The sequence below is a fragment of the Uranotaenia lowii genome, chromosome 2 (assembly GCF_029784155.1).
Source record: "Uranotaenia lowii strain MFRU-FL chromosome 2, ASM2978415v1, whole genome shotgun sequence".
Taxonomy (NCBI): Eukaryota; Metazoa; Arthropoda; class Insecta; order Diptera; family Culicidae; genus Uranotaenia; species Uranotaenia lowii.
This window is the reverse complement of record NC_073692.1, coordinates 322,906,244-322,929,064: the sequence shown is the minus strand read 5'-3', so window position 1 is coordinate 322,929,064 and position 22,821 is coordinate 322,906,244. Positions and strand designations below refer to the sequence as shown.

At 33.3% G+C, this 22,821-nt stretch overlaps 1 protein-coding gene across 2 annotated transcripts in view; it reads right to left on the bottom strand.

The window, feature by feature from the left end:
• The window catches only part of LOC129748728 (probable serine/threonine-protein kinase DDB_G0282963), a 366,662-nt gene that overhangs the window by 172,580 nt on the left and 171,261 nt on the right, over positions 1-22,821 (bottom strand). For both annotated transcript variants that reach the window (XM_055743422.1, XM_055743423.1), the window contains one exon: positions 12,501-12,541. The gene's annotated coding sequence lies outside the window, so the exon portion shown is untranslated. The remainder of the gene's footprint in view (positions 1-12,500; positions 12,542-22,821) is intronic.

Here is a 22,821-nt window from a genome sequence, read left to right as displayed (position 1 = left end):
GCTCACCAGATTGTCCGGATTTTGACCAGATTTTCTCCTTCTATTTGCAGAATCAAACGAAAATTTCAATTGAGTCATTAGAATTATGTATCTCGCGTCTTAATCGTTTATTTGAAAAAATCGTCAAAATAAACATACAAGATTTTTTGGAAACTTTAAACATGATTCTGAATTCGCTGATGTGTTTCGATTGAATAAAAACAGTTATCCATGTGTTTTATTTTTATTTTAATGGAATAATTCCGAAATTTGCCTGCATATTGGCTGGATTTTTGGAAAATAATGAAACAATATGCCCTAATTTTGCAAGGTTTAAGGATTAAATTTACTGGATCTGCCCAGCCCGGATACTCACAGAAAAATATCTAGGAAGTATCTAGTTTATTGTTCTTGATTTTCAGGTTGGATCATCTTTGATATAGAATCCTGCTAAGAATTCTGCAAACAAATGAATGTCCAGAATTGACAAATGGGAAACAATTTCATCCTTCACAATTTTATAAAAATTTACAAGTTCAATTACGATTAAATAATTGAATCAAAATTCATATTGAAAACCATAAATTCAGAATCAAACAAAAGATTTCTGGTTAAGGATATAGGATTTTTTATCTAGAATTTAGATTAAAGTTTTGATTTTGGGTTCAAAATGCAGAATTCAGACTTGGAACTAAAATTCAAAGTTTGTATTCAGTAGCAGTAGCAGAATATATGATAAATTTTCACCCATGTTTAAAATGGTTATGCAAAAGAATTAGCTTCCTAATGTAAATTAGTAAAAAAGTGAAGCGTTCAAAATACTTTTTTTTTGTTTCGGTTAGGATTGCTGCAACTTTTCAAAACAAGATACATGTTTCTACATCATTGTGCCACTCGTGCCACTGGTCAATGCGGCCCGCGTAGCCCCGTCTTAAATTTTCACAAAATTCCCTACTACACAGAAGTACGCTGGCTTTCCTGCCACGAAATATTAAAATGTTTTTATTTTTGCTACGAGAGGAAATAATATTATTTTTGGAAATGAAAGGTGAACCTGTTGAACATTTTCAAGCAGACGACTGGGTTCAGGGTTTGGCATTTTACGTTTATCTCACTGACCACCTGCAAGATTTGAACTTAAAGCTTCAAGGAAAAGAAAAAAAAATCATAACTGCTTGAGAATATGTAAAAAACTTTCAAGCGAAGTTACGGTTATGGATATTCAAATTTCCAAAAAAAAACCTTGTGCACTTCTCTACGTGTCAAGAACTGAAAAGATCAAATGAGGCTGCATCATTTGGTAAATACGTACTTCACCAAGAATCGTTACTAGATGCATTCAAAAGCCGTTTTCGTGAATTTAATTCATACGAGCAAGAATTTTCGTTGTTTGCATCTCCATTTTCGTTTGCTCCTAAAAATGATGCCAGAGTTGATAGAGTTGCCGTGCGATCCTTTATTAAAAGCGAAATACATTGAAGTGGCTGTTTCAAAATTTTACAGCTATTTGCCTGAACGCAACGTTGAGTTACGGAAATTTGTTGCCAGAATTCTTGCTTTGTTTGCAAGTAGCTATCTATGTGGGCACTTTTTTTCCATAGTGAAAGCCATAAAAACTCCTCATCGATCGATATTATCTGATAAAAATTTATCACCAATAATGAAAGAGTCAGTGACAAATAAATTTCAACCTGATTTGTCCTGATTTGTCCTGATGATATAATGCATTATAATATAAGAATGTTAAATATTAAAAGCTCACATAAAAATTTAACGCAAAATTTCATTCCAAGTTTACTTATAACTATTTTCCATTTTATTGTACCTAATATTCGCAAAACTAATAGGTATGTTATGTTTTCTAACTGATTTTGGCTGCGGGCCTCTACATCATAGAAAATTTTTAATGCGGCCCGCACACTTAAACGAGTTTGACATGGCTGCTTTAAATGCTTACCTCTAAGCCAAAGCCGCTGGCATATTATCAACTTAAAGCCAATTAGTTTATTAAGTTCCGTTTCGAAAATCAAGCATCAAATTTTAGATCATGGTAATCAACATAGACAATAATGTAACAATCAATCAAACTACCTTGATGAAAGCTCACAATGGCATGCCATCTCTCTTGATAAAAATGGAATAACTTTCCTGCTACTCATAGATTGTGCAAAAGCTTTTGATAGGATGTGCCATAAGAAGCTGATAGAAAAATTTCATCAATTTATCAAAATTTCCTTTTCTGGATCTGCAGCTGAAATGATTGAATGAAACCTTCAAGGACGGATTCAATCAATTTAAATAGATGGTGGTTTTCGATGTTTAGTTCTAAAGAGGCTGGCGTACCTCAAGGATCGATTTTAGGGCCGATGCTCTTTTCTCAATTTTTAAATGACCTGCTATCTATTTTAAAATACTGTAGTGTTCAGATGCTTGCTGATGATGTTAAAATGTATTTTAGTTCTGACAATTCCATATCAGTGGCAAAAGTTGGTGATAAAATAAATTACGACTTAGAAAAAAACCAATCAATGGTCGATTCAGAATGTTCTTCCTGTTAACCCTGCAAAAATCAAGACTCTATGCTTCAGTTGATCCAACAGAAAAATAGAGGTATATACTCATTATCTTGAAAATTCTGTTATAGTTTTCACCGATTATGCTGAAATTCGGGGCATCATTTTTGACCGGGAATTGTTTCGGAAAAGGCATGTCAATAAACAGTGAGGCAAAATTTATGGATTTTTGAAGCAGTTAAATCTCACCACGAGAAACTTTGATTTGAAACTAAATTTAAATTGTTAATAAGCTATGTTTATCCACGATTCATTTATGGTGATTTTATTTATTCCAATTGTTTTGTTAAGTCCATGGAAAGACTTCGTGTTGCATGCGTTTATTACGTTTACAACTTGTCTAGATTTCTAGTATTTTCCACCCACAAAAAACCTGAAAGGCTGTTCATTCAATATTTTCAAAAAATATAGATCCTGAGTAGTTATTCACATAATAAACTTCATAGAGAAGCTCCACAATATTTCAAAAGACTTATTGTTTCTGTAAAAAATACAAGAACACTGAATTTAACTATTTCATTGCTATTTTGGTTTATTTTATTAACTCGTTTCTCGTTAAAGGTATCAAGGCCTGGAATTATCTTCCTTTCCATGTAAAATCCAAAAAACGAAACCAGAATTCAAGAAAGCTTCACTTATAAGATTTCCACCGATAAGACAGTTATTTTTTGTGATGGTCCCATTGGCCCATTTGGGTCCAACCTCCACCCCATACGCTTCTTTAGGAGTGGGAGGGACTGTTTTATCCTCTGGATAATTATATTAACATTGATAGTTCAATTTCTGTACGACTTGTTCGTCTTACTCCCGCGTATGTCCATCACCGTACAATTTTCTGTCTGATGCTTCGTCAGAACTTCATCACATTGATATGATCCTTTTTAGGATTAGTCTTTGTATCAAATTGTCTGTTTGACATATTGTATTGTCAGCTTCTTAAAAACATTCAAGTTTGAACTGTCTTTGATGTTCATCGGTAGATCATTATACATCTTCAATCCGTTGTAGAAAATAGATCGTTTGCTCATCTCTTTTTTCGTGTTTGGCAATCTAAAATCTTGAGCTCTCCTTGTACTGTATCTGTGGATATCGATTCCGTACTGCAGGCCATCCAACAAATAAGTTGGTAACATTCCTTTCTTCATTTTGAATATAAAAATTAAACTGTTGTATGTAATCCTCTGCTTAACTGACAACCATTGCAGCATATCAAGCATAAAAGCACTAGGAGTATATCGGTTGCATCGTATTATCACTCTCATTATCTTGTTTTGAATTCTTTGTAGCCGCTTTGTCTGCGTATCTGATGCATGTAGCAGTATTGTAGCGCAATAGTCAAAGTGTGGCGTTATCACTGATTTCACGTAGATTATTTTTGACCAGAATGTCATGTATCTACTTATTCGGCAAAGAACTCCGTATTTCATAGCAATCTTCTTAATAGTATAGTCGATGTGAGCTACAAAATTTAGCTTTTCATCGATTTGTACTCCCAGGTATTTGACTTGACGTACTCTTTCGATTGCACAACCATCAATCAACAGGTTTGAACAGACTCCGATTTTGCGATTTCCAATAATCATCCAGCTAGTTTTATTGAGGTTCAGACACAATTTTCGATGTTTTAAAAAATTAGCAATATTTTTTAAATCCGCATTTGCTTCTTGTATGACGTGTTCCAAATCCTTGCCACTCCAATAGGAGACTGAGTCTTGTTGGCTATTTTTAAAGTTTGGTATAAAAGTTCGTCAGAAATTAAATATTGTTCAGTATTTAAAATAATAAGTAAAAAAAACCTAAATGTATCAAATCAAAAACAATAAAAAATCTTATGCTACATGAATAAAACGAATTATTATCATTATCATCAAAGGGACCGAGATGACAGCCTTGAGGCACACCAGATGTAACGAAGATGCTTTTCAAAAGTGAACCATTGAATTTAACAATTTGTATATGGTTTGTCAAACAAGACTTAATCCATTTCAGAAGTTGTGCACTGAATCCGTTCTTATGTAGTTTAGAAATTGACATAGGGTTTTCGATTCTATCAAAAGCTTTACAGAAGTCCGTGTATAGAACCTGAACGGAATTTCCTTGATCCAAGGAGGGGATATTATAAGCAACAAATTCATGTAAATTAGTCGTTGCAGATCGTCCATAAACAAATCAATGTAACTTTTCAGTTATGAGTGTTTTCAATTGATTATATATTTTTTCATTCATGATTGCTTCAAATAGTTTTGGGATGCATTATAAGATTTCTATACTCTGTAATTTTTAACACCAAACTTTTTCCCCGAATTGAAAATGGGTACAAGAAAAGGCTGTTCAAAATGCTATATCGAATTCCATGAAACTTCATTCTTTATCAAGTTCAGCCAGTAGCTATCAAAGGGTTGCTAGTTTTTTTTTTTGGTACAGCTTCGTAAAAAATCTCTTTTGTACTCTATTGTGAATTTGGTAGTTTTTAATTGGTTGCAACGTGCGTTCAAAAGCAACTTCACAATAAAGGAACTTTGATTTAGATTTAAAGACTTAATTCTACTTGTTTTGATCTTCAACCCGTGTTTGCAAAAACAAACACATCATTACTTGGGAAACGACAATGTAAAGTACATATTTAGTCCGGAACAATTTTTGAACCACTTGAAAATGGGAATAAAGTAGAAATTAAGAACCGGAAAGTTGTTTTGAAAATAAAAACCATCACATCAAGTCGTTGCCTTCTCATGATGTTCAGATAAGATAGCAAGTATGTAGCTTGATTTTCAAGCGGTGAGTTCGGGTTCGAGGCTTGGTAAGAATATGTTATTTCAATGTGTGTAACAAAATCGATTGGTAAATTAGAATCAAATTAGAGCGGACTTGAGGAAGCAGACAATGAAGAAGCGGAAAAGATTTTTTTTTTCGATTTTTTGTACTCTCATAAAAGTGCTTTCGAAGCTGGCTAGAAATTGTTTAGCATTTTATGCGAAGTGAAATTGGAAGAACGATGGGCGAAATTTTACACCCATGAAGCAGAACAAAAACAAATTTAGAAAACCAAGTGGTCTTATCAAAAAAAAAAATTTAAAAATCTAAATATTTTATTAGGTTCAAGGCTTTATGTTATTAATTTTAACAGTACTTAAATACTTAATGAACATTAAGTACTTAAAAAGTCTCAAATAAAAAATAAAAAATAAAAAAAATTATGCGAACTTTTTGTCAACTTTGAAGTTTGTTCAGCTTCTAAAAAATTATGCTGGAAAAAAGTAGTAATATAAAACACGATTGACTTGATGAAATCTAATAGAGGAATGTTATTAGAATTTTTGGTTGCTTGGAGTTTCTTTCCGTACTTGAGGAAAAACACTGGATTTCAATAATTAGTTAAATAAAAGAAACAAGGGCATTTTTTCCGAGATTTTAAGCCCATTGGGTTTATTCATCCTAAAAGGCAGACTCTGTTCATTTACAAGATTTTTTAACAGGAATGGAGGAACTCCATCTCAGGTCCGAGTTCCTTGGAGCTATCTAAGGAGCAAATTGATTTGTGTATTTCCTGATCGAATCTACCACAGCCAATGATGTTGAGTTGGAAAGATAATCGTTACCGCATATGTGCACCAAGTTTCGCACCCGTACAGCAATACGGATTTGACGTTTGAGTTAAAATTCGTATTTTCGTTCGTAGAGATATCTGACGTGAGCGCTAGATGTTTCAGAGGCTCGCTAACGCAAATCGGGCTTATCTGATCCGGTTCTCGATGTCTCACTTGATACCACCATCAGGCGTTATCCAGCTACCAAGGTACTGGAAGCATTCCTCTTTCTCAATCTGCTGCCCAGCAACCATGAAGCAAGAAGGACTCCCGACATTTACTTTAAGACCCGCTGCCTACCTTGGAGTTTTTGGTGAGGTCGGCGAGTTTGCTCTGCATATCCGGTTGTCTTAGGGCGAGCAAAACAATATCGTCTGCCAGGTCAAGGTTATTCAATTCGTCGACTGTCGAAGGATTCAACGGCAATCTCCGGTTCAAACAAGACAGCATGTCGTGAAGACCTTGCACGAAAATGCCTCGTACTGTGCTTCGATGGGATGGACTAGTTTCTCTGGGACTCCTCGTCGTCTAAGAATCGCCCAGATGTTTTCGTGGTTGAGTCGGTCGAATGCTTTTTCGAAACCAACGAACATCAGTGGAAGAGTCCTGGAATTTGTTGATTTGTTCCAGTATTATTTGAAATGTTGTGATTTGGTCCTCACTTGATCGTCCGGATCGGAATCCAGCTTGTTTTCGTCGATGTGTAGCATCGATTTTCTCCAGGATCCTGTTGAGGATCACTTTGCAGAATACTTTGAGGGTTGTACAAATCAAATCCCGGGTCTATAGCTCATTTTTTTTTTTTTTTTTTTTAAATATGTCTTTATTTGTATCAATTCATCATTACATTTATATTACATTTTTTCATTAAATTAGGTGTTCAGCTCAATAATGAACTGTTCAGAGCCCTATAGTTAACTAGATATTAAAAATTTATTTGTAAGAATTAAATTTGCTTAGCGCAATTAAGAATTTAATGTAGGAGAACATCCTGTAATGGCAAAAATATTTTAAACTTTAAACTAAACACTATCCTAAAATTAAACTAGTTATAAAGAGAACGAATCTCTGCGATGGAAGACTGCATCGATTTGCCTCTGAAGTTGGAGATGATTTTGTTGGCCATCTCTTCGATCGATTCAATGCCCGCAATCCGATGAAGATCTTCGGTGCTGTGCCAAGGTGGAAGCCGCAAAATCATTTTCAGAACCTTGTTCTGAATCCTCTGGATGGCTTTCTTCCTCGTCGCGCAGCAGCTAGACCAAATCGGAACTGCATACATTATCGCTGGTCGAAACACTTGTTTGTAGATAAGTAACTTATTTCGCAGACACAACTTGGATTTCCTGTTGATGAGAGAATAAAGAGATTTAGTATATTTATTACACTTAGATTGAATATCTTCAATGTGATTTTTAAAAGTAAGATTCCGATCAAGTGTAAGTCCCAAGTACTTCACGTGATCAGACCATTCTAATGAAACCCCATTAAAAGTTATGGAATGATTTTCATTAGGTTTTAAAAAATTTGCTCTTGGCTTATGGGGAAATAAAATAAGTTGAGTTTTGGAAGCGTTAGGAGAAATTTTCCACATTTTCAAGTAATTCAAAAAGGAATTTAAATTTTGTTGCAATCTACTGCGTACCACCCGTAAATTCCGACCTTTGGCTGAAAGCAAAGTGTCATCAGCAAACAATCTTCTACCTTTTCCTTCTGGTACATCAGGAAGATCAGAAGTAAAAATATTGTATAAGATTGGCCCAAGTATACTACCCTGAGGGACACCAGCTCTAATGGGTGTCCTTTCAGAGCATGAATTTTGATAGCTTACTTGTAAGGTTCGGCTAGTCAAATAATTTTGAATAATTTTGGTGAGATATACAGGGAAATCAAATCGAGCTAATTTAGCTACTAAACCTTTGTGCCAAACACTGTCAAAAGCTTTTTCAATATCAAGAAGAGCAACACCAGTTGAATAACCTTCAGATTTGCTAGCGTTAATCATATTAGTTACACTCAAAAGTTGATGTGTAGTAGAATGTCCATGACGAAAACCAAATTGTTCATCAGGGAAAATAGAATTCTGATTAATGTGAATCATCATTCTATTCAAAATAACTCTCTCAAATAGTTTACTTAAAGATGGAAGCAAACTAATTGGTCGATAACTTGAAGGCTCTGAAGCACTTTTTCCAGGTTTTAAAATTGGAGTTACTTTGGCATTTTTCCATTTATTGGGAAAATAAGCCAAGTGAAAACATTTATTGAAGATTTTAACTAAAAAATTTAAAGTGCTTTCAGGCAACTTTTTAATAAGAATATAGAAAATCCCATCTTCCCCTGGGGCTTTCATATTTTTAAATTTTTTGCAAATCAATTTAAGTTCATCAATATTTGTCTCACAAGAACTTTCAAATACATTTTGTTTAGAAAGAATATCATCAAATTCAAGGGAAATTTGAGCATCAATTGGACTTACAACGTTTAAATTAAAATCATGAGCAGACTCAAATTGTTGGGCCAATTTTTGAGCTTTTTCTGCATTCGTTAAAAGAAGTTTATCTCCGTCTTTCAAAGTAGGAATTGGCTTCTGGGGCTTTTTCAGAACTTTAGTTAATTTCCAAAATGGCTTTGAGTAGGGTTTTATGTCCTCTACTGCCTTGGCAAAATTTTCATTACGAATGAAATTTAAACGACGTTTGATCTCTTTTTGAAGGTCGCAATAAATAAATTTCAAATAAGGATCCCTAGTACGTTGATATTGGCGTCGACGAATGTTTTTCAGTCGTATCAAAAACTGAAGATCATCATCAATTAAAGGTTGATTAAATTTATGTTTAACTTTGGGTATTGAAGCGGCTTTAGCATTGACTATTGAACTTGTCAAATTTTCTACAGCCAAATCAATATCTTCAATTGAATTAAGTGGAACGTTTACATTCAAATTACGTTCAATAAAATTCCTATATCGCTCCCAGTCAGCTTTTTGAAAGTTAAAAGTTGATTTTAAAGGGTTTTCAATGGGACTTTGGGATAAAGAAAAAGTTACTGGAAGGTGGTCTGAATCGAGGTCCGCATGAGTAACTAATTGACTACAATGCTCGCCTAAATCCGTTAGAACCAAATCAATTGTGGAAGGATTTCTAATCGAAGAGAAACAAGTATGCCCATTAGGATATTCAACAGTGTAATAACCTGCGGAGCAGTCATTAAATAAAATATTCCCATTTGAATTTGATGAAATATTATTCCAAGATCGGTGTTTTGCATTAAAGTCACCAATAATAAAAAATTTAGATTTATTTCTGGTGAGTTTTTGTAAATCTCCCTTCAAAAAATTTTTCTGTTCACCGCTGCATTGAAAAGGCAAATATGCGGCAATAAATAAAATTTTCCCCATAGAAGTTTCTAATTCAATTCCAATTGTTTCTAAGACTTTTGTATTGAAAGAAGGAAGAAGTCTAAATTTGAGACGACTATTGATGACAATAGCTACACCCCCACCTTGTCGATCAAGTCGATCATTTCGCAAAATTTTAAAGAAAGCATTGCTTTTCAAGTTATTGTCTGGCTTTAAAAAAGTTTCAGTGATGGCAGCAATATGTATGTTTTGAGTTTTCAAAAATAAAAAGAATTCATCTTGGTTAGCCAGCAAAGATCTAGCATTCCAATTCATAATATTTAAACATCTATTTGGATCCATGAGGGAATCGTAAAGTCATAATAATTTTGTTAGCATAATTAAAAGAAGTTTGGAAAGCTTCAAACATTGAATTTGCTTTCAACATAAGTTGCATCATTTCCATTAAATTTTGATGCAAAAATTTTAATTTTTCCTCAGTAATCTCACCCAAATCAACAAAATTGTTAGGATCAGAAAATGAAAGAGAAGAACAAGTATTTGAATTTCGGGGATTTTCCCAAGCCTTCGCATGAACGTTGAGACTTGGTTTTTTCCCATTTTTATTAGTTATGCCTGGAGAGGGCAACCCATTTTCAACCACCTCTGAGAACGATAAACAACTAGTCCGTGGCGCAGATTCAGCACAGGTAACATTAAAATCACTTCGGGTATTACCCAGCCGTGATTCCAATGTAGACCGAGGCTGAATGCGAACAGGCAGGTTGTTTGCCGGCCCGACGTGTGAAGACGAAAAAGAGGAAGGAGGAGAAGAAACTTTTCTGGAAACTTTGGGATTTTTCCTAGAAGCAATAATTTTTGCCCTGATGGGACAGTCTAGCGAATTCGAGGAATGATTACCTGCGCAATTTGCACACTTGAAAAATTCTGTTTTTGGTTTATCACCACCATAAAGGCATTTAGATTTTTCATGATCGAATGAGCCGCAAAGCATGCATCTGGCATTCATTCTACAATTTTTAGTGCCGTGACAAAAAGCTTGACAACGACGACATTGCGTAATATTTTGAAGGAAATTGGTTGAAGATTTTCGAAAAGGTTCGAATTTGACTCGACAATGAAACATAAGACGAGCCTTTTCAAGAATTTGCAAATTATTAACTTGATCCTTTTTAAAATGGATCAAATAAAGCTCAGGAGCAAAACCAACACTACTGGTATTATTCGTGTTGGTTCTTTTCCTCATTTGAATTACTTGAATTGGAGAAAAACCTAACAAAGAATTTAATTCATTTGTGATCTCATCCGGTGTCTGATCGCCGGTGAGACCACGAAGTACAACTTTAAAAGGACGATCACCTCTAGTGTCGTACGTAAAAAATTGGTGTTTTTTATTATTCAAATAATTTAAAATTTTTTGAAAATCATTAAAAGATTCCGCCAAAATACGAGCAGTTCCCCTTCGACCGATCTGAAAAGAAATCATCACATCCTTGACGGAAGTGACGATTTCTTTTCGAAAGGCATTGAAGTCAGAAATCGTGACCGTAATTGGTGGAACCTTTTCATTTTTAGGAGTATAAGAAGAAGAAGGTTTCTTAGTACTCTTATCAGAATTAAATATGAATATTTCCTCATCACCGATGTTATGAAGGACATCGAATGAATTGGAAATTTCAACTTTTTTGGCAGATGGCCCTGGATTAGGTTCAGCAATCCGTTTTCTTCCGGCCCTTGAGCCGGCCGAAGACTTCCCCATGCTGGAAAGAAAAGAGAAAATATGAATAAAAGAAAATGAAAATAATTTTAGCACTGAAAAGTGCTGATTGAAATACAGGTAAAGAAAAAATAAATAATGTAAAAATGTTCCTGCAGGTACACAGCAACGATACGATGCTCCGGCGTACGTGTTGACGGCTCAACGGTACAGATGGAAGTGGTCTATAGCTCATTGATTTTTTTTTTTTTTTTTCAAATCACTCGTTGGATTTTGGGTAGCAATTCTCTCTGCTATTCCCAAACTGTTGGAGAGCATAATTTACGATCAAATGTACCCATGGTTAGACAGAAAGATGTCAGACTTTTAGTACGGCTTTTTGAAAAAGCGTTCAACAGTGACGAATTTGGTGAAATGGTGCAGGAATTACATGTCGATACCATATATACCGACATGTGAAAGGCTGTTGACGTGATAAACATTAATGCTCTCCTGTCAGTTCTATGTAAAAATAGAATAACCCGTACTTGCCTGCAGTGAATTCGTTCAAACCTAACAGGAAGAGTCCAGTTTGTGAAACATGTGAATGCATGAGCCAGCATATTCTCAGATAACAGTGGTGTACCACAAGGGAGTGACTTCAGACCCCTTCTTATCATTACTGTTATGAACGAGATTCCCGGAGCGTTTGTAGCGTGATAGCCTTTTCTCATTGCTAGAAAATCGTCGGTAAAGGAACTAGGCGCAGAGTTGGATGTGGAACTCAGTGTGTTCAAAACAAATCGCTGAAAAATCAAACACCATGTACGATATGGTAAGAAGAATTTGTCACGAGCTGGACAATCCTTAGATACACCATTGTTTCGATTTATGTTGGTTTTATCCGAACTGCCATCGAATAAGCCAGTATAGTGTGGCAGCCTTACTACAATGTATATAAGACAGAATAAAACGAGTCCAAAAAAGTTTTCTGAGATACGCCCGGCGTTATTAAGAAAAGTCTAGCTCATCAAAGCAGAGGTAACACCAAAGCTAAAACCCATATTAATTACACACATTGTTTTGTGTGCACGAAATAATATCAGGTAAAATAGCAAGACCATGTTTTAGTAGTTCAAGTTTAAAAATTAGATTTTTGAAGGTAATGTTTGAATAGAAGTGTATTTGTATCGATAATCAGCTATTTAACTGCTGTTCAACTGTAAAATTCATCCATCCCTTCATAATTCGTTGTTCTTGTCATGTCTTCGAAACATTATTCGTTGAAATAATTTGAAATATACCTTATTTTAGTTTCATTCAATCCAGCTTAACAGATGAAATTCTGCAACGAAAGAAAGAAAAAAAAGTGTTTTAGTACAAAAGGAAACAGTCAATACATAAACGTATAGTTTTCGTAGAAGCGGCAAAAGGTCCATATAAACATGAACATCGTATAATTAGTGACTTGTAGTACTCGTCGATACCTCGGTATTTACCAAGCACTCTCTCGATGCAGAGACTTGCCTAAGTAACTTCCCTTTCGATGACACAGACATTTTCGTTCGGCAAGCAACAAGTAAGCGCCACCCTTAGTATGTTGCTCCTCTGGCTGGAGGAAGCTTGAAATTAGTAGACGATTAGTTTAGTACCACATTAACTTGCCCTGTCCTCGTACTTCGACTAACCGGTAACTTCCAGCCCAGCAATCAAATAAAAGTTTACATAATTAACCTTTTTCAAGTTTTTTACACTTCACGACTGCATTTATGTTTGTGTCACTTTAATGGGAACAGCAACATCAGCCAAGTTGGAAGCAAAAATGTAGCAGAAACGGTTATGTAAGGGCAAATTTCCTACTCCTGTGCACAACAATCTGTTTCGCTCTTATGTCAAATAATAATAAAAAAAACCGAACCTGGGTGTGGGAAAAAATTGGATTCGCCTGCACCATAGGAAGAGCACGATTAAATTAAGTTGAGGAGCAATCGGTCCCCCCGAAAAAAAACAACTTCCAACATCATACATATGAAGGTTCGATGAAACGACCAGGGCGTTCAATTCGATGGTGATCCAGCAATAAAACCTAAACTGCAACCGGTGATTTTGCTATTACCTATTACCTACATGATGCTTCTTGTTCGTTCATAGAGGTTCCAATACCTGATACCCAATACTTGAAGTAACACCGATCGATCGATCGAAATGGGTTTTCGATTGGTTCCGCAACACCCGTTCCTTGGGCTGCTGCTGCTTTTGCTGAAGATTAGAGGGTTTGCTGGGAAGCTGTTGGGGGTCACTTGTATGTTCTCTTACATATGCTTTTGCAACAGTTTATCCGAGGTCACATACGTAATTGAACTGAATGATCTACCGCAATACCGTAACGAAATTGGGAAAAAACAGCGGATATGAGATGAAGTTAGAAGAATAAAAAAATATGTATATCAAAATTCACACATTGATCGATCATCTCACGGAAATCTAAATACCATTTCAATTTCGGAATTTTCGAAGATACATTCTCATATCAATAACCTCATATGGAGAAAACAATAATCCTAGGCTTTGGAACAGCTATTTTTTCGATGTACGTTAAAGTGGTCCAAAAAATAGGGTGTATTTCGAATGCCTAACCTTGGGGGCTGAAATCGTCCCCGGACCTACCAGAAGACCACATACCAAATTTCAACTCATTTATGTAATTTAAAGGGATCAACTTTGTAGGGAAATTTGACAACATTTTAAGCTAAACTGCAAAATACACTTTTTGACCCTAAATTTTATGCAAAAGCCTAGATTGCTCTGAAAATTAGTTTTCAAAACAATTTAGGCGTGATTTCACTATTAAGTATCATCTAACTAAGAGTCTCCAAAGAAAATGTGTGAAATTGCGTTTAGATCAATGGGAACCAAATTTGTGGAACATTCGGTGCATAAATATAAATAAAAGTAAGAGCCCACAAAATAGATTTTGCAGTTTGGCAGTTTGGTCTATTTCTATTCAAGATTAGCCGTGCTTAAAAATGTCCAAACTTGATTCCAACTACCTTAAGATGAAATGATGGGAATAGATATAGACCAAGAAAAATGATTATGATCACATGGGAGAACTATTCCCTTCATTCCAAAGACATCGACACTCAACCAGTATAATATTCATACGCCAGGTTGGTCTCATGTTAATGCATGGGCCCCGGAGAGGCGCAAGATGTGGGTTCAAGTCCTACCAGGAGATAAGGCGAATTTTTTTTCGCATGTTTTTCAATATCGATTTTCTCTTATCTAGTCCCTGAAATTTCATCTAACACAGTTGGATTCATTTCTCTACAAAAAAATTTTATCAGCTTTCCTAATAAAATATATATAAAAATTTAAGTAATGACCTTAAAATGAAAAATGTTAAACACACTGCCGCTGATCCTGGCCTTGAGGATAGCGTTCAAATCTTCCCAGCCAGAGGTTATGAGATCAAATCCCGGTCACGGCATACATAGTACACTTTCTGTGGGTCGATGGTTTGAGCATTTGTAAGATGCAAGCCATCTTATCCTTGAAAGATGAACGTCTTGGAGCTCAGTAAATTAGATCTCTTCAAAGGAACATGAAGTTCCACTGAGATTCTATGTGTGTGTGTTCATCTGCACCATCGAATATTCCCCAAATAAATTCATTGAATAGCCCAATTTATGATGCAACGTTCATCTGCAGATATTAAAGTGGGACAAAAATTCCTTAAAGAGATATGAAAGAAAAAACGAACTATGGTCGGACATTTTCCCTCACGAATGCAAGTTTTATGCGCTGCTTAAAACAAAGAAGCAAAATTTCTTATTTTTTGCAGCAGAACTGTCAAAATTGTCAAAATTGTCAAAATTGTCAAAATAGTTAAAATTGTCAAAATTGGCGAAATTGTTAAAATTGTCAAAATTGTCAAAATTGTCAAAATTGTCAAAATTGTCAAAATTGTCAAAATTGTCAAAATTGTCAAAATTGTCAAAATTGTCAAAATTGTCAAAATTGTCAAAATTGTCAAAATTGTCAAAATTGTCAAAATTGTCAAAATTGTCAAAATTGTCAAAATTGTCAAAATTGTCAAAATTGTCAAAATTGTCAAAATTGTCAAAATTGTCAAAATTGTCAAAATTGTCAAAATTGTCAAAATTGTCAAAATTGTCAAAATTGTCAAAATTGTCAAAATTGTCAAAATTGTCAAAATTGTCAAAATTGTCAAAATTGTCAAAATTGTCAAAATTGTCAAAATTGTCAAAATTGTCAAAGTTGTCAAAGTTGTCAAAATTGTCAAAATTGTCAAAATTATTAAAATTGTCAAAATTGTCAAAATTGTCAAAATTGTCAAAATTGTCAAAATTGTCAAAATTGTCAAAATTGTCAAAATTGTCAAAATTGTCAAAATTGTCAAAATTGTCAAAATTGTCAAAATTGTCTAAATTGTCAAAATTGTCAAAATTGTCAAAATTTTCAAAATTGTCAAAATTGTCAAAATTGTCAAAATTGTCAAAATTGTCAAAATTGTCAAAATTGTCAAAATTGTCAAAATTGTCAAAATTCTCAAAATTCTCTAAATAGTCAAAATTGTCAAAATTTTCAACATTGCCAAAATTGTCAACATTGTCAAAATTTTCAAAATTTTCAAAATTTTCAAAATTGTCAAAATTGTCAAAATTGTCAAAATTGGCAAAATTATCAAAATTGTCAAAATTATGTTAAACTCTGTCAAACTTACGTCAAAATTGTAAAATTTTGTCAATTGCGTCAAAGTTATATAAATCCTGTGTTAAAATATGGTCAAAATTGCGTCAGCATTATTTGAAAAATATTTTTTTTTCGTCAGATGATGTAAAATTTTCTCAAAACAGCTTCAAAATTGATACAAAATGGTTTCAAAATTGTGTTAAAATGTGTTTAATCAAGTTTTTGTGCTAAAATTATGTGAAAAATTATATTATAATATTTTTTTTTTTCAAATATTTAAATTGAAATAAAAATAAAAAATGCTCAAACTGCATCATTATGTATCATGGATCATAAATCCCAGTTTTTCAGTATACCGGAACGAAATTTTCATCGTTTCTGTCATTTTCCAAATTTCTTCGATTTGGCCTATTTTTTTTTGTTTTTTTTCAGAAAAAATAATGTTTCAGTATACAGAACATTCATAGAAATTCAGTACTTGCTCGTTGTTACTCCAACCTTGAACTCAACTCAATAACTATAAATTTGGTTGGATTCAAATCTTCTATCAATTTTTCATAACTGGTTTTAGAACATTTCGGTGTCTCGAATCTTCTGTCAGATTTTGTCTATCGCATCCAGTTTTACTGCTGAAGCGTTCAAAATAACAGCTTTAAAATACATCAATCATTGATATATTTTTATTATGATTTACTTCTTTGTTGAAGACTGCAAAGCTTTTTAACTTATACTTACTTAATATCTTAAATTCATTCTAGTTTGAAATTTCGTTTGAACTCCGTTTTAACAAAACGGGGAAAACAATAAATAAATATCATTTCTATAACTTCAAAGTCAAAATTTTAAAGTTGATTTTTGTGTTAAAATTTTAGTTTGTAAAACACAGTTTTTTTTCAATAGTCTTGTCCAAAAAGTGAACAAACTTCTCAAATGAATTTTAACCTATTTTCAAAAGTTATTTCGAAAACCAGAGCTGCTAAAAAATCTAATTTCAAATTTTTGGCATTTCGGGAATTTTTTTAAATTTTTTTTCCTTATGTTATCCCACCTTTATCTGCGTCAATTTGACACTTCTAAAAAATATGAGGCTTTATACAGTTGCGTTTAAAAAAGAATGAAATCGCGTTTAGCTGCGCACTCACTTCCAACTTTGACAAGCTGCCAATTCTCTCTCGATTAATATTTTGTATTGGAGTTCACACAACCTAGTTCAACTATCTTACCAACGTTCTTCAAAATTTGGAGAATTTAAAATCACTGGAAACAAAGATACAGTTATTCCCGAAAAATAAAAGAAATTTGGAATTGCTTTACTAAATTAGCTGTATCTTAAACAATTTTCTTTGAAAAATTTTGAAATTTGGTCAAATGATGTAAAAATGTTTGATCTAGTACCAGACCAAGTTTCGTTAAAATCGATTTACGTGATCAAAAATGGTGCCGGATAAAAAAGAGGTTCATAATCGCCCAACAGACGACTTCATTCTTTTTTGGACGGATGTTTGTATAGAAAACATCGTAATAAATGTTTTCTTGGTTTTTTCTTTCACAAAAACAAAATTTAACACAAAGAATGTTGTTTTCTCACTAGAATACCGCGCGGGAGAATAAGTTTGCAAACATGGCGGACTTTTTATCAAAATTCGATTAATAACGACTTTAAGTGACCATTTTTACGATCGTTTACTTATTTCGTAGGAATTGCGGTTTGCATTAACATTAATATTGATGTAGATTTAATTTATCGGCCTAGCGGTAAAAAGTGATGTCCTTTTTAGTAGCGACATCTAAAGATTATGAAGTGTTTTTATAAAGGTGGATAGAAGGTTAGATGAAATGAAAGATGTTGAAAATGAGCGGGTAGGAATTATTAGGCATGTAGAAAAAATCCAAAATATGAGCGCTAATAATCATAGCAGCTTTGCCTACTAGCGACACGTCGCATTCGTCGCGACGTTGAAAATAATAACGACGCATCGCGAGTTTCCTAGGAGACTTGAAACATGCGATTGTTGGCCTAAGGAAAATGTACAGTAAATAACGTAAACAATGTTAGAGTATTACATTGAAATCGCCTACTGGACTTAAAAAGAATAACACACCTACGAATGACAGAAATATCGCTAGTAAAAATGCGTCGCTAGTCCTTCTGTCGCTATTCGGTTTGGTGCTATACACATAATATTTAGAAGCATATCATCACATATCAAATTTTTGTTCCTCACGGGCCTACTACTATGAAGCGGTAGATACAGATAGAGTTGCATCTACCACCACATCTTAGGAGGCCAAGCGTGGTCCGCCCCACAAGGGTAAACTTGCAGTGCGGACGAACAAAAAGATGATATGTGATCGCTCAGATATACTCCCTTTAACTCAGAAACGCATCTATCGATGTTTAGTCTTTTCAGTTTGTTATCATCGCGTTTTTGTTACATCCGTAGGCCCCTGAGGAACAAAAATTTGATATGTGATGATATGCTTTTAAATAAATCCTACCCGCTCATTTTCAACATCTTTCCTTTCATTTAACCTTCTATCCACCTATATAAAAACATTTCATAATCTTTAGATGTCCCTACTAAAAAGGACATCACTTTTCACCGCTAGTCCGATAAATTAAATCTACAAGTATAAATAACGGTGATTAAACCTTCATAAAATTAATATTGATTTGAGCGCGATTTTATGTTTGCTGAGGCGGCACTCAACTCGATCATTTTGTGTTAGCCTGACTTTTATATTCAAGCTCTCTGAATTTTGGAAAAAAAAATTGCAGAATACTCCAATTATTTTAATCAATTTATCCATGTTACAGAAACACTTTTATGAAATGAATTATTTAAAAAATAGTTATATTTGTCAGTAGGTATTTGACAAATTTTAAAACTTTTCAAAGGTTTTCATTTATTCAACAACTTTCCTTCCGTATAGAAATATTGCTATCGAAAAGTGGGTTATCATAATCAGTGCATGAATCCTTAAAGACCCAAATAAATGTACTGCCTATTGTATACCGAATTTAAACATCAGTTTTATTGATATGTTCAATTTTAAAATCTGGTAGGATACCTTTTCAAAATTCACAGGCCTCCTGAGAAAAATCCGACCTTGTTCTTCCGGATGAATCTAATATCTGTTCTCGATAAACTATTTTTCATAATCTTCTGCTGATTTTGTCAAGAGCTGACAAAAACACCCGAGATTGCTCTGGCTCAATCTTTGCTAAATTCGATTGATGGATTGATGGACAGCTAATTTAGCACAGGGCGCTGAAATTCGATACCCATTTGCCATGGATGGCGTCAAGTGCCTGAGAAATCGAAAGGGAAAACTCAATAGCGATCATGTAACGTTAAGCGCCAAAACGGCCTGTGGCTGTAGGTAAAGAATGGCTACAAATCAAACCTTTCCGAATGTGTGCATTGATTTCAAACGAAACATTCCAAAACCAAATAAGGGTGTGGTAGGAAACGATGTCACAAAATTAGTTCGTTTATTCTTATAGCTTGGTTGACTCCATTGAAACACATTTCGAAATTGAGTTCAGGTTTTTATTTTTGATCACTTAAAATTCAGCTCAATTTTCAAATTATTTTGAAAATAATAAACAATAAAACGATCAATCGCAGACCGTTGCAACATTTATGGAGCATCCATACCAGCCACTATGGGACAGAAAATTGAGAAAGAAACCTTGCTAATTGAATTAAAATCGGAATAGGGCACGGCGTTTGAGTTCCGTGGCAGCCGATGCGATGCGATGGCTAATGGAACGCAATTGGAACCGTGTAAGCAATTTGACGGTACACGGGCAGAGTTAGTTCAATGCTAGGCTAGAGACACCTAGACTCAATTTACTGCTCTAAACACGCTTTGGACGGGTCAGAAACGCCACGAGGAAGGAATAAATGGCAATACCTACTGGCTATTCGATTTGAAAGACAAATTTAGATCAGCTGAATCGGCAATTGTAGCAAGCAAGTTTGTGATCATGCACAACATAAACGTGAATGAACACAACATACACGGGGTGATAACAAAAAAGTCATCTGATTGTCGTTTGTGTTGACAACAGTCATGTATTGCAATCAACTTGAATCGTGTCATATTTGAATTATATATATATTAAATATTTCATAATAATCAAGTTTAATTGTGCTGAATAGGGAAGAATTACAATGACTGTTAAATTCCCGAGGGAAAAAATTCAAATTACGAGTATTTACAAAACTTTGTCAGAATTCTGCTATTTTGCAAAATAGGAAAAAAAATTGATGAAAACTTTTAAACTTTTTTTTCTCAGAAGTTCAAATTACTAGCTTTCTTAGTGGATCATTGAGGCCTTTACATTAAATTTCTTTGTTATATTCTATAGTTTTTTCCAAAAAGTGAAACACTTTTTTGATGAGTTTTTATCTATCTCTTAAAATTATATTGAATACAAGAACTGAGAGTCAATCTGATTACATATTTTGTCACAATTCTTGTTTCTTCTGCATGATCGATGAATTCTTTGTAGGCGCTGTCCTAGAGCTCTTTGGTTTGATTTTAAAAATTTTCAAAAATCGAAAAATAAAAAAAACTTATTTTAAAAAACTGATTGAGGGGGGGGGGACGATACTGTACACTACCCCTTTTCCATCAATTATTGGATAAAGTTTGATCAAATTTAAAACTGAAAGAGAAATTTAAATATTTTTTAACTTATTATCTTTTTTAATTTTTTTTCGAAATTCTTCGATACAACTTCAGTTTGCGAATCTAGAATTTTTCATATTTTATATACGAGACCAGGAAGTTGATAAATTTAACTTTGAGCTCATTAAGGAATCTGTCGATATAAATGCTATTTTACAAATGAAAATTATTCACTTGTTGTTGAATAGAAAAAAATCTTTGAAACTTTTCAATTAAATATTTTTCATGAGCTTCTTCATATTAGTAAAAGGTAATACAGTAGTTTCTCGATTTTATCAATACTCGCCAAATTCACGCTCGATTTTATCACGGTTATTGTTTTGATTTTATCACCCTTTTTAAAAAATCATTCAGAAACCATTTCCAGGTCCTTAATTTTCATTCAAAAGCATAGAGCGTCTTTGTTTATGATATTTTTTATGGTTTATGTTATAGTATATAGGTTTCCAATAATACGAAAATGCCATTGAACTGCTTATTTTATCTGTATAGTGTTAAAAATCGTCATTTGGATTTTAAAAACGCTTGTAATAATCGACACTAGTATTTTAACGTCACGCTGATGCTAGTGTTGTTACTTGTGTTGGTTAGTCGTTTTAAAAAATTTAACTTTTTTGTTTATGCGAATCATATAAAAATGTGGGTGAATTTAAGCGTTTTTGAAAAGAGATAAGTGTCTCTGATTTCTATGTTGAACTTGTTTATTTTAAAGGGTGGCGTGCGTAAACCATATTGGGTAGCCATTAGTATTACCTGAATGGATACTTTTGGAAGACCAAAATGAAATTCTGCTAGCTATGTCTGAAAATATGACTATGATTTCTGTTTTCTACATATAAAGACAAAAGATTATCTGCACATAAAGCAAATTTCGAGAAACACACTGTAAAAGTCTAAGTTGAGCAAATTTCAAAACATTTTTCGAATAAATATACTTTTGAGTTCATCAAAGGTGTTAAGATTAAAATAATGAAACCTGAAATTAACAGAAAAAAAATTTTTGATGCTAATTTCATTGAACTTTTTTTCACAATCGAAATAAGAGATAACGACTGTTAAATTTCCATCAAAACAAAATAATTCACTTTAATTAGATGTAGACTATCAAATGGATATACAACACAACCTAAAAACCTAAACAACCTAAAAGATAAGAATAATTTGAAATGAAAACGATCCTTTTTGTTTAGTAATCTTTGATGAATTCGCCTTATGATTAAAATTTATTGATACAAAACGTTTCCACTACTGAAAACATTATTAATTATTGATTAAAGGCAGTAAAAATACTTTTTTGTACTTCAATTTGTAGTTTCGCTAAATTCACGGTTTCGCCATATTCACGGTGAATTTTTCTTTGACCGTGATAAAATCGAAAACCTACTGTAACAACGAAATTTTATGATTCTCATTTTGCAACTGAACGTTCGAAAAATAAATATTTGAGATAAAATTTTGATTTTGATTGCTAAAAAATTGAAACTGATTTTAAACACTGAAATTTATTCATTATTCTGTTTTTTATTTCATAGTTTAGTTTTAATCACCTCACGTACTTATAATCTATTTTGATTGATATTTTTCGGTAAGCGCAAGACGAAATCAAAATGCTGTTTTTCACGTTTTCGGTCTACGTAACTTTCGGCCATCCTCAGAAAATCTATATTCATTGAGTAAAATTAAAAAAAGAAATTAATAACAAACTAAATTTTTGAATTTGTCAATGCACTGTGCACTCGGAAATTGAAACTCACAACTTTTTTGCCGCGTGTTTCCTCAACGTTTTATATTTCAGAATTGTGATTCCAAAATAACATACTGTTTTCAAACAATTCTGAAATTAATTGGGAATAATCTCATTGGGAATTTTTGTTAAAATTTTTTTTTATATATTTTAAATTGATTCTGAAATAAAATAATGAAAAATCTTCATTTTTAAACTTTATTTAGTCTGAAACGAATGAAATTAAAATTTAATGATTTCTTTGGAATAGTAACTAACTTGCAACAAAGAGGGTATGAATAAAATGAAAAATGGTTTGCATTCTTTGGAAACCACATTATTCACAATTTTATTCGATGTTCTAGAAATGAAATAATTATACGATGGAAAAATAAAAAAAAACGATCATTTTCTGATAGCAACTAAAATCACATTGGTGCATAGAAAATTCAAGTGCTGGTTTAGATTGTTTTGTGAGTGTAGAA